Here is an 11,709-nt window from a genome sequence, read left to right on the forward strand (position 1 = left end):
ATTAGCACTTTGTTTTTGCCTCATTAAATTTCAATCAAAACTACAACTGATGGGAAGAAAAGGTAGTGGTTCCCATTCTGTGAGAAACTGGAGGGGAGGAGGCTACCTGACCAAAGTCTTTCTGGTTGTCTGAAAAAAGCTTCTGAGAGCCAGAGAAAGAAGTCTTGTCCTTTTTCCAAGAGAAGTTGGCAGGGCATGCATTGTCGGTTCTTCCTCATTCTTCTCGACCTTTAAACCCCCATTAAATGGTGTTAAGTATTGAGTAAAACCTAAATCTCTTACAGAAAGAGTTATGAGACCATCATCATTTGATAAATTGCTTCCTAATTATGCAATACTACTGTTGTCTCTTTGTTGCACCAGTGAAATATATGGCTGAAATGGAGATGAAGTAAAGTGCAGAACCAGTGAATCCAAAAGATATGATATTTAATATGAGCTTCAGAATGTCTACATGATGCGAGTATTCTTACACTGTATACAAATACTTAGAATAAAAGAGGAAGTTTTAATTTTTTTGCTAAGATCCAGTATATTCATAACCTTCTTCCTCTGAAATGCCCATAGCTCTTTTTTGCATTTACAGTCATGTATGATGTTCACGATTGGCAAGATACATGGTGGTCTATAACTGCCATTAGCTGGTAAAGCACTGAATTCAATTCAAATTACCTGAATTCAAGGCTCATGGAGTAAGAGTGGTTTTAAGTTGGGAAAGGAAAGGAACAACCAGCATTGTAGGTAATGATTTAGTGCAATTTACTTGTAAAGTATTTAATTAATGATAGCAGTGGTATAATTTTGCTTTTCGGATATTTTATGTGCAGACTTTGAAGTCCCCCAGCTGCCCCCAAAGCCTAACCCAGATGCTGGGCTGCAGCCAGGCAGCATTCAAAGACCACCATTTCAATTAGCTCTCCCCTACTTAGAACAGGTACTTATTGCCAGTAGTGATAAGTTAATCAACTAATGAGTCGATTAAAGAAGTAATTAAAGTGTAAAACAGCAGGAAGGGACTTGCTTTTAAAAGATGCTGTAATACTTAAGGTTAAGTCAAATCAGCTTACTTATATTACATCAGGTCTGTCTAAAATAAAATCTTCATGTGGTTTTTTTAAGCTGGTGAATTCTGCTGAATTAGTTAAAGTAATCTGTATGGCTGGGTGTTTACTGTTGCCATAGAATCAGGGGAAATTTTACTCATTTTTAAAAATTCTTTGTAAAGGCCACTCTGTATTATGAAATAAAAGGTATGTAGGGGAAAAACAGATTTAAAGTACCCATTGTTTTAATAATTGTGCCAAGATCATGTGGATCAATTGAACATTTAACAAACTTTCCTTGTAGCGCTGTGCAGAAGAATAAATGTACATAAACTATATTTTGATGATATCTGCATGTTCTTTGAAAGATTCTTAAGTTTGATGTTTATTATATCTCTGAGGCAATTGTTTTATTTGAACACAACTTTGAAATTATAATGGAAATCAATGAAACTGTATGATTAAAGGCACAAGTACTCAATCAGACCCACAGTTTTCTAGAATGTGCGTTTGTGGTCACATTGCTCAACATAGTACATTACTACTTAGGGGCTAGAGAAGTTCTTGTGCTAGTTCCAAAAATGTTTTAGATCAAGTGAAATTAGTTACTATATTAGGAGAATCTTTATTTTTATGTCTTTATTAATTCCTATAAATAAAGCAATTTTATACAGTTATCCCACTTTTCAGATTAAGAAATCTAGGGTAAAAGGGAATCATGAATCTTGCTCACATTAACAGAATTTTTGACAGGCTTAGCAAAAGTCCACAGACTGATCTCAAGCTACTCATATATGTTATTAATCACTGGATTTTGGTGTTAGCCAAACCCTGAAAATGTCACTGTGAGGAAATTCTCACTTTTAAAAATATTTTGATACCTTGTAGTAAAGGGTAACTTTAATGAGGCAGAGAATTTGCTCAGTCTCTTCTGTCTAGGTAGAATATATAAACAGGTGTGATGGAAGTTCCTTTACCATCTGATGTTATTTTAGTAGGCCTGGTTGAATACATTAAGATTCTAATATTTTTTCGTGAGGTCAGTTCTGAATCTGTATTAGATCTGTCATAGTGATTTCCTCTTGGTACTGTCTTTCTCCTTAACTATGACACAGTTATTTCTATCTGTAGATCATATTAATTCCCAAGTGATTATATATATAAAATCACTTATACACACACACACACACTCACACACACACACACACACACACACACACATACACAGTAAAACCTTGGTTTATGAGCATAATTCTTTCCGGAAACATGCTTGTAATCTAAAGCACCTTGTATATCAAAGCAAATTTACCCAAAAGAAATCATGGAAACTCAGATGACTTGTTCCACAACCCAAAAATATTCATATAAATATATTCCAATACTGTAATATAAAACAAAATAATAAATAAAATATAAAAAATTTTAAATATTTATTTATTTTGGGGAGAGCACAAGCAGGGGAGAGGAAGAGAGGGAGAAAGAGGATCTGAAGTGGGCTCTGTGCTGACAGGCTGACAGCAACAAACCCAGTTTGGGCTTGAAGTCACGACCATGAGATCAGACCTGAGTGAAGTCCAATGTTCAACCAACTAAGCCATCCAGGTGCCCCAAGAAAATATAAAATTTAAAGAAAAATAAACAAATTAACCTGCGCTTACCTTTGAAAACCTTCATGGCTGGTGTGAGGGAGACAAGAGTGAAGGTTTACTATATAGGACCACTTTTATTGTCACTAACGGAATTACTTCTATGTGTTTGGCTCAATGGAATCTTCCTTTTTTTCCTGCAACTTTACCAAAGGAACCTATCCAATGACCCATAAGCAAAGCATTCCTAATCTTACGCTGTATGGAAAAGCAAAGGACTGTCCAAAGGTGTTAAAAAAGTGACAAAAAAAATACACTAGTGCCAGTTGTGGGCACTTTCTAATATTCTGAAAAATCACTGATTTCTGCCAAGCATCATGGCCTGAGATGGAGCATCTGAGTATGGGAGATGATCACCCACAATCCCGCACAAAGAGAGAAAACCATTGGCTCATTTTGATCATGTGATGTTCGGGGTCACATACTACTTGTATTGCAAGACATCGTTCATTTGTCAAGTTAAAATTTACTAGGAATGCTTGCTCATTTTGAGGAACTCTCACAGAAAAAGTTACTTGCAATCCAAGGTTTTATTGTGTGTGTGTATGTATATATATAAAGAAAAATGGACCAGATAAAACCCATCATGGTCCAGAGTAGTGGCTCTCAAACATGGTATATATCAAATCATTTGAAGCACTGTTGAAACAGATTGCTGAACTCACCTTTAGGGCTTCAGCGTTAGTAAGCTTGGAATGGGTTCCAAGAATCTGCCTTTCTAACAAGTTTTCAGGTGATGTTGGTGCTGCTAGTTGAAAGAATACACTTTGAGGACCACCAGTGTGGAAGAAAGAGCAAATTTTTGGAAACGGAATGTCTCAGGGGTGAATCCCATATTTACCATACTCTATGTATAATTTGGAGTGACATACTATATTTCTACAAATCTCAGTTAATTTATTATAAAAATCTAAATCTACCCCACTATCTTTTTGGATAATTATAATCAGTCGATGTATAGTATATGGTGATTAAGGAATATTCAGATATCATCTTTTAGATTGGTTCTTTAGTGACTTATAAAAATACTTTTTGGGGAGGAGCCAAGATGGCAGAACAGCATGGAAGTTTTTTGTGTGTCTTGTGTCCATGAAATACAGCCAGACCAACACTAAACCATCCTACACACCTAGAAAACTGATTAGAGGATTAACACAACAATCTGCACCACCTGAACCACAGAATTCAGCAGGTACATGGCCCAGAGTTGAATTTGGGGATCGAGAAGCAGCGGAAGGTAGGGAACAGCTTTTGTGGGTGGAGAGAGGACTGAGACTGGGGAGAGGGAGAGAATACAGGAAAAGCACCCCTCCCCGAAAGCAGCTGGAGAGAGTGTGGGAAATTGGAAACAGCCGCAGGGACTAAACTAAAAAGGGAAAAAGGAGAAAGGAGAGGGTTTAAATTCCATTAAGACTGTAAACAAGGGGAGCGCAAAGGCTGCAACTCTGCAGCTCCATACCTGGCAGTGCTCTGGTGGGAAAGGCGAATCCCCAGGAACAGAGTGGGGTCTGGAGGTTCTCGGGCCACAGGGGGAAAAGTGGTTCCACTGCTGGAAGGACATTTGGTAGAAACTGTTGAAGCCATCTGGACCCAGCAGACCCCAGAAGGCAGCCACATTTGCTGGTGCTGGGGCAAGGTTGTTAAGGGTGAAGCCTGGTGCCAGATGTATGTTGTGATTTTCCATAATCCCTGAGAGGCTGCTGCTACACTGTCTCGCGAACTTTATCAGGGGTGGGCTGGCACCCGGCTGCAGTCTTAGGGCACCAGCAGCAGTGGGGTGCAGCAAGCGTTCCTAGGTGCAGCCGACATTCTGCCATTGCTCACTCAGCCATTACTCGGTGAGACCCTCCCACAGAGGGGTGGAACAGGTCAAAACCGCAGTCCTTCGGAAGTAAGGGGCCAGGGAAAACAGCCGCATGAGACAAAACTCGAGACAGAGGTACTGCCTGGGGCCTGGTCATGGAGAGTGACAAAGCGGGGAGTGGATGAGAGCTGAAGACAGAGGATGGGTGCGCTATTGCTGATCCAGGAGAACAGACTGGATAGCTGGGTGGCGCCATTCACCCCTCCACCGCATGCGCACATGCACCTACGCGCACCCACAACAATCCACCCCAGTAGGCTAGCAGCGCCATCTAGTGGAGAGTGTAGCTGTTACACTGACCCCGCCCAACTGGGCCAACTTCGCTCTTTAAGAACACAAGTCTCACGGCCGGCTTAGTTTATGGACTATAAGGCGTTACATAGACTGACTTCTAGGGGAAAATGAAGCAATTTCAGTCCTACTTCAATCTGTTAGCAGATTCATCTATTCAATTTTCTTTCTTTTTTCTTTTCTTCTTTTACACTTCCTTTCTTTTTCTTTAATACAAGAAAGAGAAAACATTCTTTTTTATTTTCAATTTTTATTAAAAATATTTTTCTTAAACTTTTATTACTATATTGTTTACTTTTGTGTAATTTTTTTTCAAATTCTATTTTACTTTCATCATTTTATTTTAGTCTACTTCAGTGTATTCACCTTTTCAAGTTTTCAAACAATTTCTTATTCTTTTGTTCTCTTTTTCATTTCTTTTCTTTTTCTTAAATACAGAAAAATAAAAATTCATATTTATTTTTAATTTTTATTAAAAATATTTTTCTTCAATTTTTTTCTACTATATTCTTTACTTTTGTATAAATTGTTTCAAATTCTATTTTACTCCCATCATCTCATTTTAGTCTACTTCAGTGTAATCATTTTTTTAAATTCTCAAATGATTTCCTTTTTTTTTGTCTCCCCCACCCTTTTTTTTCTCTAATGTGTCAAACCACTTTCAACACCCAGACCAAAACACACCTAGGATCTAGCATCATCTATTCAATTTTTGTGTGTGGGTGTGTTTTTAATTTTTAATTTTAATATTTTTTTAATTTTAATTTTTCTACCTCATTAATTCCTTTTTTCCCTTCAAAATGACAAAACGAAGGAATTCATCCCAAAAGAAAGAGCATAAAGAAACGACAGCCAGGGATTTAACCAACACAGATACAAGCAAGATGTCTGAACCAGAATTTAGAATCACGATAATAACAATACTAGCTGGAGTCAAAAATAGATTGGAATCCTTTTCTGCAGAGATAAATGAAGTAAAAAATATCCAGGATGAAATTAAAAATGCTGAGTTGCAATCACAGATGGATGCAGTGGTGGCAAGGATGGATGAGGCAGAACAGAGAATCAGCTATATAGAGGAAAAACTTATAGAGAATAATGAAGCAGAAAAAAAAGAGGGAGATTAAGACAAAAGAGCACGATTTAAGAATTAGAGAAATCAGTGACTCATTAAAAAGGAACAACATCAGAATTATAGGGGTCCCAGAAGAGGAAGAGAAAGAAATAGGGGTAGAAGTGTTATGTGAGCAAATCATAGCGAAAAACTTTCCTAACCTGGGGAAAAACACAGACATCAAAATCTAGGAAGCACAGAGGACCCCCATTAGATTCAACAAAAACCGACCATCCACAAGGCATATCATAGTCAAATTCACAAAATACTCAGGCAAGGAGAAAATCATGAAAGCAGCAAGGGAAAAAAAGTCGCTCACCTACAAGAGAAGACAGATCAGGTTTGCAGCAGACCTATGCACAGAAACTTGGCAGGCCAGAAAGGAGTGGCAGGATATATTCAATGTGCTGAATCAGAAACATAGGCAGCCAAGAATGCTTTATCCAGAAAGGCTGTCATTCGAAATAGAAGGAGACATTAAAAGTTTCCCAGACAAACAAAAACTGAAGGAGTTTGTGACCACTAAACCAGCCCTGCAAGAAATTTTAAGGGGGACTCTCTGAGGGGAGAAAAGATGAAAAAAAAAAAAAAAAAAAAAATATATATATATATATATATATATATATATATATGTATGTATCAAAAGCCACAAAGATTAGAAAGGACCAGAGAACACCACCAGAAACTCCAACTCTACAAGCATCATAATGACAATAAATTCATATCTTTCAGTACTCACTCGAAATGTCAATGGACTCAATGCTCCAATCAAAAGACATAGGGTAACAGAATGGATAAGAAAACAAGATCCATCTCTATGCTGTTTACAAGAGACCCACTTTAGACCTAAAGACACCTTCAGATTGAAAATAAGGGGATGGAGAACCATCTATTATGCTAATGGTGAACAAAAGAAAGCTGGAGTAGCCATACATATATCAGACAATCTAGACTTTAAAATAAAGACTGTATCAAGAGATGCGGAAGGGCATTATATCATAATAAAGGGGTCTATCCACCAAGAAGACCTAAGAATTGTAAACATTTATGCACCAAGTGTGAAAGCACCCAAATATATAAATCAATTAATCACAAACAAAGAAACTCACCGATAGTAATACCACGATAGTAGGAGACTTCAACACCCCACTCACAGCAATGGACAGATCATCTAAGCAAAAAATCAACAAGGAAACAATGGCTTTGAATGACACACTGGACCAGATGGACTTAACAGATATATTCAGAACATTTCATCCTAAAGCAGTAGAATACACATTCTTCTCCAGTGCACATGGAACATTCTCCAGAATAGACCATATACTGGGACACAAATCAGCCCTCAGCAAGTACAAAAAGATAGAGATCATACCATACCAGATCGAGATCATCTGCATATTTTCAGACTACAGTGCTATGAAACTCAAAATCAACCACAAGAAAAAATTTGGAAAGGTAACAAATACTTGGAGACTGAAGAACATCCTACTAAAGAATGAATGGGCTAACCAAGCAGTTAAAGAGGAAATTAAAAAGTATATGGAAGTCAATGAAAACGATAACACCACAACCCAAAACCTCTGGGATGCAGCAAAGGCTGTCATAAGAGGAAAGTATATAGCAATCCAGGCCTTCCTAAAGAAGGAAGAAAGATCTCAGATACACAACCTAACCTTAAGCTTTAAGGAGCTGGAATAAGAACAGCAAATAAAACCCCAAACCAGCAGAAGACAGTAAATAATAAAGATTAGTGCAGAAATTAATGCTATCGAAACAAACAAACAAAACAGTAGAAAGCTGGTTCTTTGAAAAAATTAACAACATCGATAAACCACTAGCCAGTTTGATCAAAAAGAAAAAGGAAGAGACCCAAATAAATAAAATCAAGAATGAAAGAGGAGAGATCACAACCAACACAACTGAAATAAAAACAATAATAAGAGAATATTATGAGCAATTATATGCCAATAAAATGGGCAATCTGGAAGAAATGGACAAATTCCTAGAAACATATACACTACCAAAACTGAAACAGGAAGAAATAGAAAATTTGAACAGACCCATAACCAGTAAGGAAATCGAATTAGTAATCAAAAATCTGCCAAGAAACAAGAGCCCAGGGCCAGATGGCTTTCCAGGGGAATTCTACCAAACATTTAAGGAAGAGTTAACACCTATTCTCTTGAAGCTGTTCCAAAAAATAGAATGGAAGAAAAACTTCCAAACTCTTTCTATGAAGCCAGCAGTACCTTGATTCTAAAATCAGACAGAGACTCCACAAAAAGGAGAACTGTAGACCAATTTCCCTGATGAACATGGATGCAAAAATCCTCAACAAGATATTAGTCAACCGGATCCAACAATACATTAAAAAAATTATTCACCACGACCGAGTGGGATTTATATCTGGGATGTAGCGCTGGTTCAATATCCTCAAAACAATTAACGTGATTCATCATATCAATAAAAGAAAGGACAAGAATCATATGATCCTCTCAATAGATGCAGAGAAAGCATTTGACAAAATACAGCATCCTTTCTTGATAAAAACCCTCAAAAAAGTAGGGATAGAAGGAGCATACCTCGACATGATAAATGCCATATATGAGTGACCCAATGCTAATATCATCCTCAATGGGGAAAAACTGAGAGCTTTCCCTCTAAGATCAGGAACAAGACAGGGATGTCCACTCTCACCACTGTTATTCAACATAGTATTGGAAGCCTTAGCTTCTGCAATCAGACAACACAAAGAAATAAAAAGCATCCAAATTGGCCAGGAGAAGGTCAAACTTTCACTCTTCACAGATGACATGACACTCTATATGGAAAACCCAAAAGATCCCACCAAAAAACTGCTAGAATTGATCCATGAATTCAGCAAAGTTGCAGGAATATAAAACCAACGCACAGAAATCGGTTGCATTTCTATATACCAACAATGAAGCAACAGAAAGAGAAATCAAAGAATCAATCCCATTTACAGTTGCACAAAAACCCATAAAGTATCTAGGAATAAATCTAACCGAAGTGGTGAAAAATCTATACACTGAACACTATAGAAAGCTTATGAAAGAAATTGAAAAATACACAAAAACTATGGAAAACGATTCCATGCTCCTGGATAGGAAGAACAAATATTGTTAAAATGTCGGTACTACCCAAAGCAATCTACATATTCAAGGCAATCCCTATCAAAATAACACCAACATTCTTCACAGAGCTAGAACAAATAATCCTAAAACTTGTATGGAACCAGAAAAGACCCGAATAGCCAAAATAATCTTGAAAAAGAAAACCAAAGCAGCAGGCATCACAATCCCAGACTTTAAGCTATACTACAAAGCTGTAATCATCAAGACAGTATGGTACTGGCACAAGAACAGACACTCAGATTGATGGAACAGAATTGAGAACCCCGAAATGGACCCACAAACATATGGCCAACTAATCTTTGACAAAGCAGGAAAGAATATCCAATGGAATAAAGACAGTCTCTTCAGCAAGTGGTGCTGGGAAAACTGGACGGTGACATGCCGAAGAATGAACCTGGACCACTTGCTTACAACATACACAAAAATAAACTCAAAATGGATGAAAGACGTCAATGTAAGACAGGAAACCATCAAAATCCTCGAGGAGAAAGCAGGCAAAAACCTCTTTGATCTTGGCCGCAGCAACTTCTTACTCAACACGTCTCCGGAGGCAAAGGAAATAAAAGCAAAAATGAACTACTGGGACCCCATGAAAATCAAAACCTTCTGCACAGTGAAGGAAACAATCAGAAAAACTAAAAGGCAACTGACAGAATGGGAGAAGATATTTGCAAATGACATACCAGCTAAAGGGTTAGTATCCAAAATCTGTAAAGAACTTATCAAACTCAACACCCAAAAAATAAATAATCCAGTGAAGAAATGGGCAAAAGACATGAATAGACACTTCTCCAAGAAGACATCCAAATGACACATGAAAAAATGCTCAACATCACTCATCATCAGGGAAATACAAATCAAAACCACAATGAGATGCCACCTCCCACCTGTGAGAATGGCTACATTAACAACTCAGGCAACAACAGATGTTGGCAAGGATAGGGAGAGAGAAGATCTCTTTTGCACTCCTGGTGGGAATGCAAGCTGGTGCAGCCACTCTGGAAAACAGTATGGAGGTTCCTCAAAAAATTAAAAATAGAACTACCCTATGACCCAGCAATTGCCCTACTGGGTATTTACCCAAGGGATACAGGTATGCTGTTTCAAAGGGGCACATGCACCCCAATGTTTATAGCAATGCTATGAACAACAGCCAAAGCATGGAAAGAGCCCAAATGTCCATCGATGGATGAATGGATAAAGAAGATATGGGATATATATACAATGGCGTATTACTCGGCAATCAAAAAGAATGAAATCTTGCCATTTGCAACTATGTGGATGGAACTGGAGTGTATTATGGTAAATGAAATTAGTCAGAGAAAGACTAAAATCATATGACTTCACATATATGAGGACTTTAAGAGACAAAACAGATGATAATAAGGGAAGGGAAACAAAAATAATATAAAAACAGGGAGGGGGACAAAACAGAAAAGACTCATAAATATGGAGAACAAACTGAGGGTTGCTGGAGGGGTCGTGGGAGGGGGGGATGCACTGAATGGGTAAGGGGCACTAAGGAATCTACTCCTGAAATCATTGTTGCTCTATATGCTAACTAATTTGGATGTAATTTTTAAAAAATAAAAAATAAAATTTAAAAAATACTTTTTGTTCTATTACATATACTCATGCTTCATACACTAGGCTGCACATTCCCCTTAAAATTTGTCATTCTTGTTTTTATATTATTAACCTCTTCTGATGTTAAAGATAATTTCATTGATTTTCAAAATCAATATATCCCCTTGTTTTTATCTTCTTTTTTGAGTTTACTGAAGAAGGCCTTTGCCTTTAAATTATTGATGCCCTCTCAGCCATGCCCTGTCAGGATATGAACCCTTTGATTAAATTCTTTGCCTCCGATATGGCAATCTTTAATCTAACATTTATATTTAGCTTTTCCAGTAGTTTCATATCGCTGCTGAATACTTCTTCAAGTCCTCTCCATTTTCCACTGGGTTTTAAAAATATATTATTCATAGTCATTTTTAAAACCCTGTGTGATAGATTAAATATTTGGGCTATTGCTAAGCCTCAAATAAGTTGCTTTATCTGTTGACAGTAAGTTGTTTTTTCTTTTCTGTCTTGTTTTTTAAGGTTTGCTTTTTACTTATTGATTAAACACTGAATGTGATTTGTAGCATGATATTTGAAAACATGGTCACACTTCTTCTTTCAGACCTTTAATGTGAGTTAGGAGTTAATCTAGTTAGGAATTGGTTTGGGTTTGGCTTGTCTCTCTCTTTCTTCTCCCATACACATGCACACACACACACACACACACACACACACACAAACTCGTGCACATACATATGGGTGCACACACACACACCCCACATTACCTATATTTCATCATATCATCAGATTGATTAAAGAATAAATATCAAGACAGAGATTAATTAAAGGCAATATGAGTAGATATTTATCTGATATTCAAAATCAGTCAAAAAAATTACCTAACGTGAAACATGAAGATAATAGTGTAAAAAAAAGTGAATCCAAGAGTTATGACACATTATAAAACAGTCTAAGATACATATAATTGTAGTTACAGAAGGAGAGAAAGAGGTAAAGCAGAAAAAAAATTTGA

Source organism: Panthera tigris, chromosome C1 (genome assembly GCF_018350195.1).
Source record: "Panthera tigris isolate Pti1 chromosome C1, P.tigris_Pti1_mat1.1, whole genome shotgun sequence".
NCBI lineage: Eukaryota > Metazoa > Chordata > Mammalia > Carnivora > Felidae > Panthera > Panthera tigris.